Here is a 17,899-nt window from a genome sequence, read left to right on the forward strand (position 1 = left end):
TCCCCTAAAGCATATTTGGGGTCCTGTTACCACAAGAAAGGGACTGAATACTGGACAGCAAAAATAACAAATGCCCAGAGCAATTTCTCTGATACCACACTTTCCTAATATGCCTAATACTTCTCTCTTTTCAGTCTCACTCATTGTGTCACCCACTTCAACTTGATCTCTCATGTTGGATATCCCCAGGGCCCAGCTCCAGAGCTTCTAACCTTCCATGACTATACTTGTTCTCAAAGCGATTTCATCAAGTCCATTGTGAAAGGAGAAGATGGACATAGCCCAAGGCACTTTGAGTCAACCTTGGCTCACATGGTAGTTGAGACTGTAGGCCATGGAATTTAATGAGAAACGGTATTTAAATGGGAAATCTTAAGAGGAAGGAAGACTGTTGACACAAGTGTATCTGAGAAAGCAAAGCACTGAGCTACTCCTTATCCTTTGCTCCAAAGATAAGGGATAAGGTTGGAGAATATTTACAAGTAATTACCATAAAGGCACAAAACATAGAGTGTATTAGCCAGGTGGGTTAAAAGTCTTGTTAAGGTTAGATCTATAAATACTTGCTCTTCTTCTTGTGAAATTGAATTTCTGGCGTGTTTGCTGAGAAGGTAAAGAACTCTCCTGGGATATTTCCCTTCCTTATTATAGAGGTTTATTGTAATCATCTATGGACTACAATCTTTAACCTCGAGGCTATAGTAACTGCAAAGCTTGTTTTACATATTTGTTGTGGAGAATTGTATTTATTCACTATCTGTCTGGTATAAGAAATTGTATATATTAGAATATGTCTGGGTAGGAGATTGTTTATGACTTCACTAACTGTCCCATAACTCTATTTCTACATAAATTCATAAACCCAGTTTCTAGCAGGAACTGTTAAGCCCCTTTGTCTTGACTTCCTTGTTATAGGGTTTATATGAGAAAAATATATTTGTGATTCTAGAAGAATAATTTCTAAACAGTATGTAAAGCTTGTTTTCTTCACACCATCTGTGTCTTGATAACTCCCTAATCCATACCCGCAGCTCTGTTCTGTGCCCTGAGCTCCAGACTTGTATATCCAATTGCCCACTTGGAACTACCTGCATAGTTTGCAGATTTCACCAACCGAATGTTGCCAAGAGTGAACTCCTAATATCCTCATTTTTCTCCAACCAAATCTGTCTCTCTGCTCAGCATTCTTTATCATTTCAGTAAATGGCACTGTTACAGATCCAGTCGTTCAAGCAAAGATCCCAGAAATCATTCTCCATTCTTCTCTTTACCCTTCTCCCATATCAGTCCATCACCAAGTCTTATCGAATATCCGTCACACCGTCCACTACTGCTAATTCACTTCCACCACCCTAGTGTTTGCACTGTAATCTTTTGCCCACTTCAGCTGTACCCCTCACTGGTCTCCATGCCTCCTACCTGCTCCATGCACAGCAGCCAGGGTGATCTGTATGAGGCATAAGTCAGACTCTGTGCCCATCTAAAGGCATTCTGTTGCCTTCCTATTGTCCTTCAGAATAAACCCCAAATGTCTTCCCATGGACTATAAGGTCCTCTGTGGTCTTATCCCTGCTTCACACTCCAACCTCGTCTCATCTTCTCTATCCCCTAGTTACGGGGCTGTAGCCACACCAACCACCACCTACCTGCAATGTGTCAGGTGGGTTATGGGTTAGCAACAGGCAATCTCTCTCTCAGACACACACACACACCCTGATTGGTGGAGTCAAGGCGCAGAAACTTTTCAGAAAAAGGGTGGCCACAGAGGACAGGAGCAGATGCAATCTATTCTGCTTGGGCTTTTTCCTCTTTACTAGTTCCCCCATGGCATGTCCACACAGAACAGGATAGGGGCCTGCTGTTTCTAAGTAAACGGCCAGATTTTTGCTGTACCACAAGTCTTTTATCTTCACATCAAGACTTAGCCTAACCTTCTGTATATGGTGCCCTTAGATTTTCCAGATTTGAACCAAATCCAGCATCAGCAAAACCACATCATCAGTGGAGGAGAGACAATATTCAGTTAAGCCTGAGAAATATGTCTGCCTGTAGCTTTTAAGCATTCTAGAAAACCTGTTTCCTCATAGTCCATTCCTTGACTCTTATTCAGTCTGGATTATTCTCATGCCGAATTTGGTTCCAGGACCCAAATCACAAGTCCGTTTCCCTGAAGGCCTATCTGTCCCCTGAACACGTCATGCTCATTCACGCCCCAGAGTCTTTGTTATTCCTGCTCCCAATTGCTTGGAGCACACTTCCCCCAGCTTTTTCTCTGTATGATCGTATTCATCTTATCCTTCAGATCGAAATATGTTCTGAGAGGGCTTTTTACTATCTAAAACAATTTGTGCTGTAATTCCTTCCTATGGATCTTATTTATTTTCCATATTTTAATGAAATCTGTTTATTATTTTGCTTTTTTTCCTGTTAAATATAATTTAATTCAGGTCAGAGACCTTGTCTGTCTTGTTCTTTTTTATATCCTTGGGCCCAACAGCACTTTGCAATTAGTTGGCACTCAACAGGTCTTAGCTGAATGCTGGAGTGCCCTGTTTAATGTCCCAGAGGGAGGGAGACAAGTGTGTGGCTCCGTTGAGCGTCATGCTGCCTTTCTTATCCCAGCAGGGTGGACTTTATTGCTGGATTCATACAGACAATTACAGGCTGGCCTCCGAGACAATGGTTGTTGGGTAACCACCATCATGGATGGACACAGGAAGATAGCTTGAGCCTTCAGCCCCCAAAGTCTTGACTTCTGGTGTGTTGAATTTCTTTATGGCCCCTGCTCTTCAGTCCCTTCTCTAGAAGCCATAGGTGGTGAGGTAGAACATTACAATTTCATGCTCTCAGGTCTTGATTCCCTTAATATGAGATGTGTGTTCTTGAGGATAAGTGAGAAGAACCTATTGGGTTGGCCAAAAAGTGCCTTCGGTTTTTTTTTTTTTTGCGGTACGCGGGCCTCTCACTGTTGTGGCCTCTCCCGTTGCGGAGCACAGGCTCCGGACGCGCAGGCCCAGTGGCCATGGCTCACGGGCCCAGCCGCTCCGCGGCATGTGGGATCTTCCCGGACCGGGGCACGAACCTGTGTCCCCTGCTTCCGCAGGCGGACTCTCAACCACTGCGCCACCAGGGAAGCCCCGGTTTTTTTTTTTTTTTTTTTTTTTTTTTTTTAACTGACTTATTTTATATGCAATTGTAACAAATTTTTTTGTGTTCCTCTTTTTTTAACTTTTTTTTTTTGTTTCTTTGTGTGTGTGTGTGTGTTTTAAACATCTTTTTTAGAGTATAATTGCTTTACAATGGTGTGTTAGTTTCTGCTTTATAAAAGGGAATCAGCTATACATATACATATGTCCCCATATCTCTTCCCTCTTGCATCTCCCTCCCTCCCACCCTCCCTATCCCACCCTTCTAGGTGGTCACAAAGCACCGAGCTGATCTCCCTGTGCTATGCAGCTGCTTCCCACTAGCTATCTACCTTACGTTTGGCAGTGTATATATGCCCATGCCACTCTCTCACTTTGTCCCAGCTTACCCTTCCCCCTCCCCATATCCTCAAGTCCATTCTCCAGTAGGTATGCATCTTTATTCCCATCTTGCCCCTAAGTTCTTCTGACCATTTCTTCTTTTTTTTTTATTCCATGTATATGTGTTAGCATATGGTATTTGTTTTTCTCTTTCTGACTTACTTTACTCTGTAGGACAGTCTCTAGGTCCATCCACCTCATTACAAATAACTCAGTTTCGTTCCTTTTTATGGCTGAGTAATATTCCATTGTATATATGTACCACCTCTTCTTTATCCATTCATCTGTTGATGGACACTTAGGTTGCTTCCATGTCCTGGCTATTGTAAATACAGCTGAAATGAACATTTTCATACATGACTCTTTTTGAATTACAGTTTTCTCAGGGTATATGCCCAGTAGTGGGATTGCTGGGTAGTATGGTAGTTCTATTTTCAGTTTTTTAAGGAAACTGCATACTGTTCTCCATAGTGGCTGTATCAATTTACATTCCCACCAACAGTGCAAGAGGGTTCCCTTTTCTCCACACCCTCTCCAGTACTTGTTGTTTGTAGATTTTCTGATGATGCCCATTCTAACTGGTGTGAGGTGATACCTCATTGTAGTTTTGATTTGCATTTCTCTAATGATTAATGATGTTGAGCATTCTTTCATGTGTTTGTTGGCAATCTGTATATCTTCTTGGGAGAAATGTCTATTTAGGTCTTCTCCCCATTTTTGGATTGGGTTGTTTGTTTTTTTGATATTGAGCTGCATGAGTTGCTTGTATGTTTTGGAGATTAATCCTTTGTCAGTTGCTTCATTTGCAAATATTTTCTCACATTCTGAGGGTTGTCTTTTCATCTTGTTTATGGTTTCCTTTGCTGTGCAAAAGCTCTGAAGTTTCATTAGGTCCCATTTGTTTATTTTTATTTCCATTTCTCTAGGAGGTGGGTCAAAAAGGATCTTGCTGTGATTTATGTCATAGAGTGTTCTGCCTATGTTTTCCTCTAAGAGTTTGATGGTGTCTGGCCTTACATTTAGGTCTTTAATCCATTTTGAGTTTATTTTTGTGTATGGTGTTATGAAGTGTTCTAATTTCATTCTTTTACATGTAGCTGTCCAGTTTTCTCAGCACCACTTATTGGAGAGGCTGTCTTTTCTCCACTGTATATTCTTGCCTCCTTTATCAAAGATAAGGTGACCATACGTGCATGGGTTTATCTCTGGGCTTTCTATCCTGTTCCATTGATCTATATTTCTGTTTTTGTGTCAGTACCATAGTGTCTTGATTACTGTAGCTTTGTAGTATAGTCTGAAGTCAGGGAGCCTGATTCCTCCAGCTCCATTTTTCTTTCTCAAGATTGCTTTGGCCATTCGGGGTCTTTTCTGTTTCCATACAAATTGTGAAATTTTTTGTTCTAGTTCTGTGAAAAATGCCAGTGGCAGTTTGATAGGGATTGCAATGAGTCTGTAGATTGCTTTGGGTCATAGAGTCATTTTCACAATGTTGATTCTTCTAATACAAGAACATGGTATATCTCTCCATCTATCTGTATCATCTTTAATTTCTTTCATCAGTGTCTTATAATTTTCTGCATACAGGTCTTTTGTCTCCTTAGGTAGGTTTATTCCTATATACTTTATTCTTTTTGTTGCAATGGTAAATGGGAGTGTTTTCTTGATTTCACTTTCAGATTTTCATCATTAGTGTATAGGAATTCCAGAGATTTCTGTGCATTAATTTTGTATCCTGCTACTTTACCAAATTCATTGATTAGCTCTAGTAGTTTTCTGGTAGCATCTTTAGGATTCTCTATGTATAGTATCATGTCATCTGCAAACAGTGACAGCTTTCCTTCTTCTTTCTGATTTGGATTCCTTTCATTTCTTTTTCTTCTCTGATTGCTGTGGCTAAAACTTCCAAAACTATATTGAATAAGAGTGGTGAGAGTCGGCAACCTTGTCTTGTTCCTGATCATAGTGGAAATGGTTTCAGTTTTTCACCATTGAGGGTGATGTTGCCTGTGGATTTGCCATTTTTGGCCTTTATTATGTTGAGGAAAGTTCCCTCTATGCCTACTTTCTGCAGGGTTTTTTTTTTTTGCGGTACGTGGGCCTCTCACTGTTGTGGCCTCTCCCGTTGCGGAGCACAGGCTCCGGATGTGCAGGCTCAGGGGCCATGGCTCACGGGCCCAGCCGCTCCGCGGCATGTGGGATCTTCCCGGACCGGGGCACGAACCCGTGTCCCCTGCGTCGGCAGGCGGACTCTCAACCACTGCGCCACCAGGGAAGCCCCCTTCTGCAGGGTTTTTATCATAAATGGGTGTTGAATTTTGTCAAAAGCTTTCTCTGCATCTATTGAGATGATCATATGGTTTTTCTCCTTCAATTTGTTAATATGGTGTATCACGTTGATTGATTTGCATATATTGAAGAATCCTTGCATTCCCGGGATAAACCCCAGTTGATCATAGTGTATGATCCTTTTAGTGTGCTGTTGGATTCTGTTTGCTAGTAGTTCGTTGAGGATTTTTGCATCTATGTTCATCAGTGATATTGGCCTGTAGTTTTCTTTCTTTGTGACATCTTTGTCTGGTTTTGGTATCAGGGTGATGGTGGCCTCGTAGAATGAGTTTGGGAGTGTTCCTCCCTCTGCTATATTTGGAAGAGTTTGAGAAGGATAGGTGTTATCTCTTCTCTAAAAGTTTGATAGAATTTGCCTGTGAAGTCATCTGGTCCTGGGCTCTTGTTTGTTGGAAGATTTTTAATCACAGTTTCAATTTCAGTGCTTGGATTGGTCTGTTCATATTTTCTCTTTCTTCCTGGTTCAGTCTCAGAAGGTTGTGCATTTCTAAGAATTTGCCCATTTCTTCCAGGTTGTCCATTTTATTGGCATATAGTTGCTTGTAGTAATCTCTCATGATCCCTTGTATTTCTGCAGTGTCAGTTGTTACTTCTCCATTTTCATTCCTAATTCTATTGATTTGAGTCTTCTCCCTTTTTTAAAATTTTGTTTATTTATTTTTTTTGCGGTACACGGGCCTCTCACTGTTGTGGCCTCTTCCATTGCACAGCACAGGCTCCGGACGCGCAGGCTCAGAGGCCATGGCTCTCGGGCCTAGCTGCTCCGTGGCATGTGGGATCTTCCTGGACTGGGGCACGAACCCGTGTCCCCTGCATCGGCAGGCACACTCACAACCACTGTGCCACCAGGGAAGCCCTCTTCTCCTTTTTTTTCTTGATAAGTCTGTCTAATGGTTTATCAATTTTGTTTATGTTCTCAAAGAACCAGCTTTTAGTTTTATTGATCTTTGCTATTGTTTCCTTAATTTCTTTTTCATTTATCTCTGATCTGATCTTTATGATTTCTTTCCTTCTGCTAACTTTGGGTTTTTTTTGTTCTTCTTTCTCTAATTGCTTCATGTGTAAGGTTAGGTTGTTTATTTGAGATGTTTCTTGTTTCTTAAGGTAGGCTTGTATAGCTATAAACTTCCCTCTTAGAACTGCTTTTGCTGCATCCCATGGGTTTTGGGTCATTGTGTTTTCATTGTCATTTGTTTCTAGGTATTTTTTGATTTCCTCTTTGATTTCTTCAGTGATCTCTTGGCTATTAAGTAGTGTGTTGTTTAGCCTCCATGTCTTTGTATTTCTTACAGATTTTTTCCTGTAATTGATATCTAGTCTCATAGCATTTTGGTCGGAAAAGATATTTGATACGATTTCAATTTTCTTAAATTTACCAAGGCTTGATTTGTGACCCAAGATATGATCTATCCTGGAGAATACTCCATGAGCACTTGAGAAGAATGTGTATTCTGTTGTTTTTGAATGGAATGTCCTATAAATATCAGTGAAGTCCATCTTGTTTAATGTATCATTTAAAGCTTATGTTTCCTTATTTATTTTCACTTTGGATATTCTGTCCATTAGTGAAAGTAGGGTGTTAAAGTCACCTACTATGATTGTGTTACTGTTGATTTCCCCTTTTATGGCTCTTTGCATTTGCCTTATATATTGATGTGGTCCTATGTTGGGCACATAAATATTTACAATTGTTATATCTTCTTTTTGGATGGATCCCTTGATCATTATGTAGTGTCCTTTTTTGTCTCTTGTAATAGTCTTTGTTTTAAAGTCTGTTTTGTCTGATATGAGAATTGCTACTCCAGCTTTCTTTTGATTTCCATTTGCATGGAATATCTTTTTCCATCCCCTCACTTTCAGTCTATATGTGTCCCTAGCTCTGAAGTGGGTCTCTTGTAGACAGCGTATATACGAGTCTTGTTTTTGTATCCATTCAGCCACTCTGTGTCTTTTGGTTGGAGCATTTAATCCATTTACATTTAAGGTAATTATGATATGTATGTTCCTATGACCATTTTCTTAATTGTTTTGGGTTTAGTATTGTAGGTCTTTTCCTTCTGTTGTGTTTCCAGCCTAGAGAAGTTCCTTTAGCATTTGTTGTACAGCTGGTTTTGTGGTGCTGAATTCTGTTAGCTTTTGCGGTGCTGAATTCTGTTAGCTTTTGCTTGTCTGTAAAGATTTTAATTTCTCCATCGAATGTGAATGAGATCCTTGCTGGGTAGAGTAATCTTGGTTGTAGGTTTTTCTCCTTCATCACCTTAAATATGTCCTGCCACTCCCTTCTGGCTTGCAGAGTTTCTGCTGAAAGATCAGCTGTTAACCTTACGGGGATTCCCTTATGTGTTACTCATTGTTTTTCCCTTGCTGCTTTTAATATTTGTTCTTTGTATTTAATTTTTGATAGTTTGAATAATATGTGTCCTGGCGTGTTTCTCCTTGGATTTATTCTGTATGGGACTCTCTGTGCTTCCTGGCCTTTTTAAACTATTTCCTTTCCCGTATTAGGGAAGTTTTCAACTATATCCTCTTCAAATATTTTCTCAGTCCCTTTCTTTTTCTCTTCTTCTTCTGGGACCCCTATAATTCGAATGTTGGTGCATTTAATGTTGTCCCAGAGGTCTCTGAGACTGTCGTCAATTCTTTTCATTCTTTTTTCTTTATTCTGCTCTGCAGTAGTTATTTCCACTATTTTATCTTCCAGGTCACTTATCCGTTCTTCTGCCTCAGTTATTCTGCTATTGATCCCTTATAGAGAAATTTTAATTTCATTTATTGTGTTGTTCATCACTTTTTGTTTGCTCTTTAGTTCTTCTAGGTCCTTGTTAAATGTTTCTTGTATTTTCTCCATTCTATTTCCAAGATTTTGGATCATCTTTACTATCATTATTCTGAATTCTTTTTCAGGTAGAGTGCCTATTTCCTCTTCATTCGTTAGGTCTGGTGGGTTTTTGCCTTGCTCCTTCATCTGCTGTGTGTTTTTCTGTCTTCTCATTTTGCTTATCTTACTGTGTTTGGGGTCTCCTTTTTGCAGTCTGCAGGTTAGTAGTTTCTGTTGTTTTTGGTGTCTGTCCCCAGTGGCTAAGGTTGGTTCAGTGTGTTGTGTAGGCTTCCTGGTTGAGGGGACTAGTCCCTGTGGTCTGGTGGGTGAGGCTGGATGTTGTCTTTCTGGTGGGCAGGTCCACGTCTGGTGGAGTGTTTTGGGATGTCTGTGGCCTTATTATGATTTTAGGCAGCCTCTGTGCTAATGGATGGTGTTGTGTTCCTGTCTTGCTAGTTGTTTGGCATAGGGTGTCCTGCACTCTAGCTTGCTGGTCATTGAGTGGAGCTGGGTTTTGGCATTGAGATGGAGATCCCTGGGACATTTTCACCGTTTGACATTACATGGAGCTGGGAGGTCTCTTGTGGACCAGTGTCCTGAACTTGGCTCTCCTACCTCAGTGGCACACCCCTGACGCCTGGCTGGAGCACCAAGATCCTGTCCTCCACACGGCTCAGAATAAAAGGGAGAAAAAAAAGAAGGAAAGACAGAAGAAGATAAAATAAAATAAAATAAAATAAAAGTAAAATAAAATAAAGTTTTTAAAATATAAAATAAAAGATAACTATTAAGAAAAAAATTTTTTAAGTAAAAAACAAAAAAAAGGACAGAGAGAGCCCTAGGACAAATGGTAAAAGCAAAGTTATACAGACAAAATCACACACAGAAGCATACACATACACACTCACAAAAAGAAAAAAAGGGGAGAAAAAATATATATCCTTGCTCCCAAAGTCCACCTCCTCAATTTGGGATGATTCATTGTCTATTTAGGTATTCCACAGATGCAGGTACATCAAGTTGATTGTGGAGCTTTAATCCGCTGCTCCTGAGGCTGCAAGGAGAAGTTTCCCTTTCTCTTCTTTGTTCGCACAGCTCCTGGGGTTCAACTTTGGATTTGGATCCGCCTTTGCGTGTAGGTCACCTGAGGGCGTCTCTTCTTCGCTCAGAAAGGATGGGGTTAAAGGAGCAGCTGATTCGGGGGCTCTGGCTCACTCAGGCCGAGGGAGGGAGGGGCACGGAGTGCGGGGCGGGCCTGCGGCGGCAGAGGCCAGCGTGACGTTGCACGAGCCTGAGGCGCGCCGTGCGTTCTCCCGGGGGAGTTGTCCCTGGATCCCGGGACAGTGGCAGTGGCGGGCTGCACAGGCTCTCCGAAAGTGGGTTGTGGATAGTGACCTGGGCTTGCACACAGGCTTCTTGGTGGCGGCAGCAGCAACCTTAGCGTCTCATGCCCGTCTCTGGGGTCCGCTCTGTTAGCCGCGGCTCGCCCGTCTCTGGAGCTCCTTTAAGCAGCACTCTTAATCCCCTCTCCTCGCGCACCAGGAAACAAAGAGGGAAGAAAAAGTCTCTTGTCTCTTCGGCAGCTCCAGACTTTTCCCGGACTCCTTCCTGGCTAGCTATGATGCACTAGCCCCCTTCAGGCTGTGTTCACGTTGCCAACCCCAGTCCTCTCCCTGCGCTCCGACCGAAGCCCGAGCCTCAGCTCCCAGCCCCGCCCGCCCCGGCGGGTGAGCAGACAAGCCTCTCGGGCTGGTGAGTGCTGGTCGGCACCGATCCTCTGTGCGGGAACCTCTCCGCTTTGCCCTCCGCACCCCTGCTGCTGTGCTCTCCTCCGCGGCTCTGAAGCTTCCCCTCTGCCACCCGCAGTCTCCGCCCGCAAAGGGGCTTCTAGTGTATGGAAACCTCTCCTCCTTCACGGCTTACTCTTCCTCCATCTTGAAGCTCCTTCTGTGTTCCTTTGTTGTTTGTTTTGGTGGTCCACACAGGCTGATCTTCAATTCATCACCTGGTGACATGGTGTACAGATTCCAGGTCTATTTCTTGTAAGATGTTAAGGATCCTAGGGAGCAATCTCATGCACATACTGAGCTTAAGTTGCTGTCTCTCTCTGGAGTTTTTGCTGAGGACGCAGTGGGGTTTGATGCACTGAGATTTGAGGTAGATTTTACAAAAATTTTCACTGTCTTGCCTTGTCCTGCTAGTGTTGGAGGGTCTCCTGCCGAGGTGGGGATGGCTGTGGCTCACTGTGAGGACAAAGACACTGGCAGCAGAAGTTCTAGGCAGTGCTTCTTGGTGTGAACCCTCCCAGAGTCTGCCATTAACCCCACCAAAGGGCCTGTAGGCTCCAGTGCTGGGTTGCTTCAGGCCAAATAACCTCAGTTTTTAAGTAAAAATAAAAGACACATTTTTCACTTTCACCAAGAACTTTATTGAACAACGTATTCTCCCGTTTTCCACTACCTTCTGCCATTTTTCAGGCAACTTCATAATTCCATCTTCTCAAAACTTTTTATCTTTTTGACCAAAGAACTGTTCCAGGTGCCTTTTACAGTCTTCCAGGGAATTGAAATTTTTTCCGTTAAGAGAATTTTGTAAAGATCAAAATAAATGGAAATCTGAAGGTGCAATGTCTGGTGAATATGGTGGATGAATCAGAACTTCCCAGCCAAGCTGTAACAGTTTTTGCCTGGTCATCAAAGAAGCATGTGGTCTTGCGTTATCCTGATGGATGATTATGCGTTTTCTGTTGACTAATTCTGGATGCTTTTCATCGAGAATTAGTTGCTTTCAGTTGGTCTAATTGGGAGCAGTACTTGTTGGAATTAATCGTTTGGTTTTCTGGAAGGAACTCATAATAGAGGACTCCCTTCCAATCCCACCGTATACACAACATTACCTTCTTTGGATGAAGACCGGCCTTTGTTGTGGTTGGTGGTGGTTCATTTCACTTGCCCCATGGTCTCTTTCATTCCACATTATTGTATAGTATCCACTTTTCATCACCCATCTCAATTTGTTTTAAAAATGGAATTTTTCATTATGTTTAAGTAGAGAATCGAATGCGGAAATATAGTCAAAAAGGTATTTTTCGCTTAACTTATGTGGAACCCAAACATCAAAGCGGTTAACATAACCAAGCTGGTGCAAATGATTTTCAACACTTGATTTGGATATTTTGAGTATGCCGGCTGTCTCCTGCGTGGTATAACGACTGTTCTCAACAATGTCTCGATTTCATTGCTGTCAACTTCAACTGGTCTACCCATCCAGTGAGAAATCTCCAGCACGAAACTTCACAAACCACTTTTGACACGTTTGATCAGTCACAGCACCTTCTCCATACACTGCACAAATCCTTTTTTGAGTTTCAGTTGCATTTTTACCTTTCTTGAAATAATAAAGCATAATATGCTGAAAAGTTTGCTTTTTTTCTTCCATCCTCAATATTAAATTGGCTACACAAAAATTCACCAATTTTGATCTTTTTTTAAATGCATGCTGATATGACAGCTGTCACATACATTCTAACAAAATTATTTTAAATGAAGTTAAAGATAACCAAGTGCTACTAGAGCCATCTTACAGAAAAAACAGAATGAACCTTTTGGCTAATCCAATATTAATGATTCCATAGCCAACTTTTCACTCTGCTGTTGGAAAAGAAGTTCTGTACAATGTGAAAGTGAATAGATAAAAGAAAGAAGAATGAATTATGACTTGTCTTCATCTTCAAAAATAATGTATTAGGTTGGTCTCTCTACTCACATTTTTTAAAAAAAATAATTTTATTTATTTATTTATTGGCTGCATTGGGTTTTCGTTACTGTGCATGGGCTTTCTCTAGTTGCTGAGAGTGGGGGCTACTCTTTGTTGTGGTGGCTTCTCATTGTGGTGGCTTCTCTTGTTGCAGGCTTCAGTAGTTGCAGCATGCAGGCTCAGTAGTTGTACTCACAATTTTATATGAGTTGTTTTGTGATGACTGACCGAGAATTTTTGTGGTTTTTGCTGTTTGTTGGTAACTGTATCAGTCAGCTTTTATTAGGTTATGCTGCATTAACAAAGAACCCTAAACTCTTAATGGCTTAAAACAGCAAAGGTTTGTTTCTCATTCCCAATGTGCTGGTGTGAGTGAGGGTCAGCTCTTTTCCATTCTCTTCTTCATCTTAGGATCCAGGCTGAGGGAATGGTCCCTGTCTGGGACATGTTTGCCTTATAGCAGAGGGAAAAAAGAGAGAGGAAATATGCAATGCCTTTTAAAGCTTCTGCTTAGAAAGGCATGCTTCACTTCTGCTTGCATGTCATTGGGACAGTTTAATTCTCTCATAGGGAGGCAGAGCAAATGATTGAGAATGTTAATATAATATTCCACAGGAAGTTTCTAATGATCTAAAAGTACTGCTGCTGAAAAGTTTTGGCAACTTCTAATGAATGAAAATTTAATAAAGAATGAATATTTTAAATTGTCATGATATATCAGCAGTACGTGCAAGCCACATAATGCAGGAAAAAGAGCATGATATGGAGAATTTGGAGTCTTTGTATGCCGATAGTTTACTGAGTGAGCCTGGGCAAGACATTTAGTATCACTGGGCTCCCATTTCTGCAAAACAAGGGGTTTAAATTAGAGGATCTCCAAGTTCATTGTAATAAAAACATCTATGTTCCTCTGATTCCAGGTACATGCTGTGTGGTATGTCTGGGTGACAGTAGTGGTAGTATTGAGGGCACGTCTCCAAGTTCATCGTAATAAAAAAAATCTATGTTCCTCTGATTCCAGGTACATGCTGTGTGGTGTGTCTGGGTAACAGTAGTGGTGGTATTGAGGGCGTGATTTGTGGGGCCTCTTTGGGCTGTTAGAAAGCATTGCTCTGCACTTTGTAGGCAGGTGGGGAGATGTAAGGCTTTCACCCTTAGCCAGCCTTAGCGCGGATGAATCCTCTACTTAATTTCTTCCCACTGAATCCTTGCCACTCGCCCACATGGGACTGCTGTTCAGTTTAGAAGGATTTTTCATTCTCAATTCACTTAGCCAAAGGGCAATTTCTGACAAGGTGGCTGTTTGAGTTTTGTTGATGAGTGATGATGAAAAAAGCAGCAGTAGGATGTGAATGGAAATCCTGACTCTAGCCTGGCCCTAAATTGTTAGCTTTGGGAAAGAAAAAAAATCAGGAAAGAAAAATCAGACTTTGAAAATCTCATTGATCTATATAGCTAATTCAGTATAATTCTTCGTGTTGGATGAGCCTCAGGGGTTTGGGAAACTTATTCAGTGAGAAGCTAACCTGAACATGTCAAGATTTTTTTCTCTCAGTACATCTATTTCCTTTTTTCCTTGCTATTTAGGTATACTTGGCATATATCTTAAATTAGAAATGCTCAGCTCTTTCAACCAGAGTTTCAGCTTACATCAGACCCTGCAGAGCTTCAACCACTGGATTAAAAACTTGACCAAGTTCTAGTTGACCTCTAAATGCCCATTCTTTATCTCTACAAAAGTGATTTCGTTTATTTTTGAATACGTGTCCTGAAAATGGTGGCTTCGAACTATTCCCTGTAACCGAAATATATCACTGTCATTGTCATCACTGCTAGCAATTAGAATATTAGTTCAATTTAGTGGACTGCCGTCCTGTAATGTGTTAAAACATTTTACATAAACATTGTCTCTCAGAGGAGCTCTCACACATGTGCATCAAGAGATAGATAAATGCAAGGATGTTCACTGCAGTTATTGTTTGAGATCAGGAAAAGAAAAGAATGCCTAAATATCCACCAATAGGAGAATTGATAAATATATTGTGCTATAATCATACAGTATTCATGCAGCAGTTAAAATGAATGAACTAGAACCAAATGTATCAATATGAAAATATCTCAAAAACATGTTGGGTGAAAAAAAGCAAGTGGCACAATTATACATACAGTATGAAACCACTTAAAGTTTAAAAACGTACAGGACTCCATATTATATATAGGTATACACATTTATAATTAAAGTAAAATGTAGAAGAAGGATACACAAGAATTTCAGAATGGTCACCTTTGGGGAAATTAGTTTATGTCTGTAATGTTTTATTTCTCAAAAAATAACACCCATAAAAACAAAAAACAAACAAAAACCCCCCCAAATATTATAAGACGTTAACCTTGGCTAAATCTTGCTAGTGGGCATGAGGGTATCTGTTATTTTTTTTTTTAATGCTTTTTGGTATATGGGAAATACTTAATAAAATGGTCATTCCCCTTTCCCTTTTTCCCCCTTTTCCTCGTATCAACCCCAGAGAGGTGTTGTAGCATTGCATGTGGAAAACAACCTCTAGAAGACTAGGTTACCTTCATGTGGTTTTGAGAAGGTGACCTCTTCTTTCTTTTTAATTTAAAAACTACCTCAAACTCAGATTCAAGATACATTTTGAAAAAGAGCTGGACTCTCAGGGCCTTTTCGTTCATAATGATTATTTTTTCAGGAGTCCCTGAGGTCCTTCCCCTGCTTCTGCCATTCCCATGGTCAAAACCCTCCCGTGGCCCCCTGCTGTCCTCAGAATGAAGTCCTGCAGCATCTGGCCCCAGGTACCTCCCCTGCCTCTTGGACTTCGGTCTCCTACCACGTTCCCCCTTCTCTCCCACCAGGTCTTCATAGGGCAGTGGCCTCTGCCTGCCTTACTGTTGTCCCTCATCCCCCTTCAGCCCTAGCCTCCAGGTGCTTCTCCAAGGACGTCTTCCCTGAGCCCCTCACTGGGGTCTGTGTTGGTCTCATTTTTTGTTGGATCCCCAGTGCTGGGCAGATGATCTAAACATATTTATTAACTCTCACTAACTAACCTGAAATGAGAATTGTAGAGATTAAATGAATCAGATCACACTCTAACACCCTCTTATCCCTCTTTATGAATGGAGATATGTCTATTTATTCTTGCTTCATTTTTGCTATACATAAGACAACAATAGGTGTAAAGTTAATTATCTTACCAGATTAATAGAAATTCCTACCATTTTTTTGTATATATCTAAATTTAATATTATTTAGTATTAGTGACAGCTAATATAAAGGGAATATTGCCTCATGAATTAAGTATTAGTAGTTATTTTTAAGTCAGTTACCTCTAAAATAGATGATCTGTCCTCCAATTCAGTAGCATGTGTTGGTAATAAAGTTTCCTAAGATTTTCTGTTGAGTTTACTAGCAGTATTGGCAAGCACTATGCATGGGAAGAAAGTCACTGAAACACATTCCATGTAAAGCAGGCTTGTTTTAAACCAAAGACTTTAATTATTGAAGCAAGGGTAATTTTTTTGATAGTTTCATTGTATTAGGCAGTTCCTTGGAAAGGATTCATGGGGTGGGTGTTACAGTCAGAATCCTCTGAGCTTAATAATGCAAGTGAAAATTTACATAGTGTCTTTCTTGACTTTGTGTAAGGGGCTGAAAGTCTGCAGATCTTAATAGGGTATGTCTAATGACATGTTAATAACTCACAAATTGTCAGCTTTGGACTACAGACCTGGAGTGAAAGGGCCTTCATAAATTATACATGTCTGACAAATAGGCGATACATTTTTCAAATCACATAAGCTCTTCAGAATCAAGTCTGCTCTGTGGAGATAATTAAAGAAAATCAATGTGTGTCGATTGATAGATATCTGACTTGAAAACGCATTCTCCACGCTGCCTCAGACAGTGGGGCGCCTGAGCTTGAAGACCGCTGTTCTCTGAAGATGGCGCGAGGCGGCGGGGTCCAAGGCTTGAGTGTGCTGGGTGTGGTCCTCATGACGCCACACGCCAGGTTCTCACCTTGGTGCTGGCCCTGACCCGCACCCCCACAGAGCTGAGGGCACCTGACTTGACCTCCTATCTCTGTCTCCTTCCCGGAGTGAAAGAGTATGACTCTGTCTTTTTGTCTCACTAGGACCGTGGGAGGCTTAATTCATCAATGTTAGTAAAGTGCTAGGAAGATGAGAAGTGCTGTGTCCATTCTAAGCAACATTATTGATTCCATTTTTCCCTTGTGGTTAACATAAAGTTCTCCACATATCAGATAATGGCTCAGCATTGCATAAACAGCCAAGAATTGCTGGCAGAAGAGATGTGGCCTGTGTTTTCCCCTAGGAAAATTGATGTCTGTAAAATGCCTTCTCTTTCTCTGAAAAGACATTATTACTTGATTTAAACTGATTAAATTGTTACTGGATTTTTACTTGCCTATCAGAGTATTTTTTTTTGTTTGTTTTGGTTTGCTTTTCAGCAACTATCAGTGGTAATATTGAGCCCAGTAAATGCTTTATATTATGGAAGGCCTAGATTGGTAAACATTTTGCTTATCCATTTTATTTTTTTATTTATTTTTGGCTGCATTGGGTGTTCGTTGCTGTGCGTGGGCTTTCTCTAGTTGCGGTGAGCGGGGGCTACCCTTCGTTGTGGTGCGCAGGCTTCTTCTTGCGGTGCCTTCTCTTGTTGTGGAGCACAGGCTCTAGGCATGTGGACTTCAGTAGTTGCAGCACACAGGCTCTAGGCGCACAGGCTTCAGTAGTTGTGGCACATGGGCTTAGTAGTTGTGGCTCACAGGCTCTAGAGCACAGGCTCAGTAGTTGTGGCACATAGGCTTAGTTACTCCGTGGCATGTGGGATCTTCCCGGACCAGGGATAGAACCCATATCCCCTGCATTGGCAGGTGGATTCTTAACCACTGCGCCACCAGGGAAGTCCCTGCTTATCCATTTTAGATAATCCTGTTCATCAAATAATAGGGAGGATACATACATACCTACATACACAAGTGTGTGTTCATATATGTGTGTGTGGGTGTATCTATCTTTATATTTAGTGTTTGTGTATACATACATAGAAATATAAAATGGTAATTTGCATTATCCACAATGTGTAATCCTGTTCATTAAATAACAGGATGTATGTATGTATGTATGTATACATAATACATATGCATGGGTATACATATATTATGCTAATATGCTTATATATGTCTGTATTATTATTCTACAAAAATAATGTAGCATGGTAAGTAACTACTAATTATGACATTTAGTTAATTCAGCATTCTTGAAAAGATTTTATGAATTGCACTCCTGAAATTAGTTTCCACAGGGATTTAAAAAGTGTGTGAGGGGGCTTCCCTGGTGGTGCAGTGGTTGAGAGTCTGCCTGCCGATGCAGGGGACACGGGTTCGTGCCCCAGTCTGGGAAGATCCCACAT

General features: G+C 41.1%; 1 pseudogene; it reads right to left on the bottom strand.

Annotated features, from left to right (window-relative positions):
- LOC136121957 (P2Y purinoceptor 4-like) overlaps positions 1-16,460 on the bottom strand; it is a 28,844-nt pseudogene extending 12,384 nt beyond the window's left edge.
- Positions 16,461-17,899: the final 1,439 nt, after the last annotated feature.

Source organism: Phocoena phocoena, chromosome 4 (assembly GCF_963924675.1).
Source record: "Phocoena phocoena chromosome 4, mPhoPho1.1, whole genome shotgun sequence".
Classification (NCBI taxonomy): domain Eukaryota; kingdom Metazoa; phylum Chordata; class Mammalia; order Artiodactyla; family Phocoenidae; genus Phocoena; species Phocoena phocoena.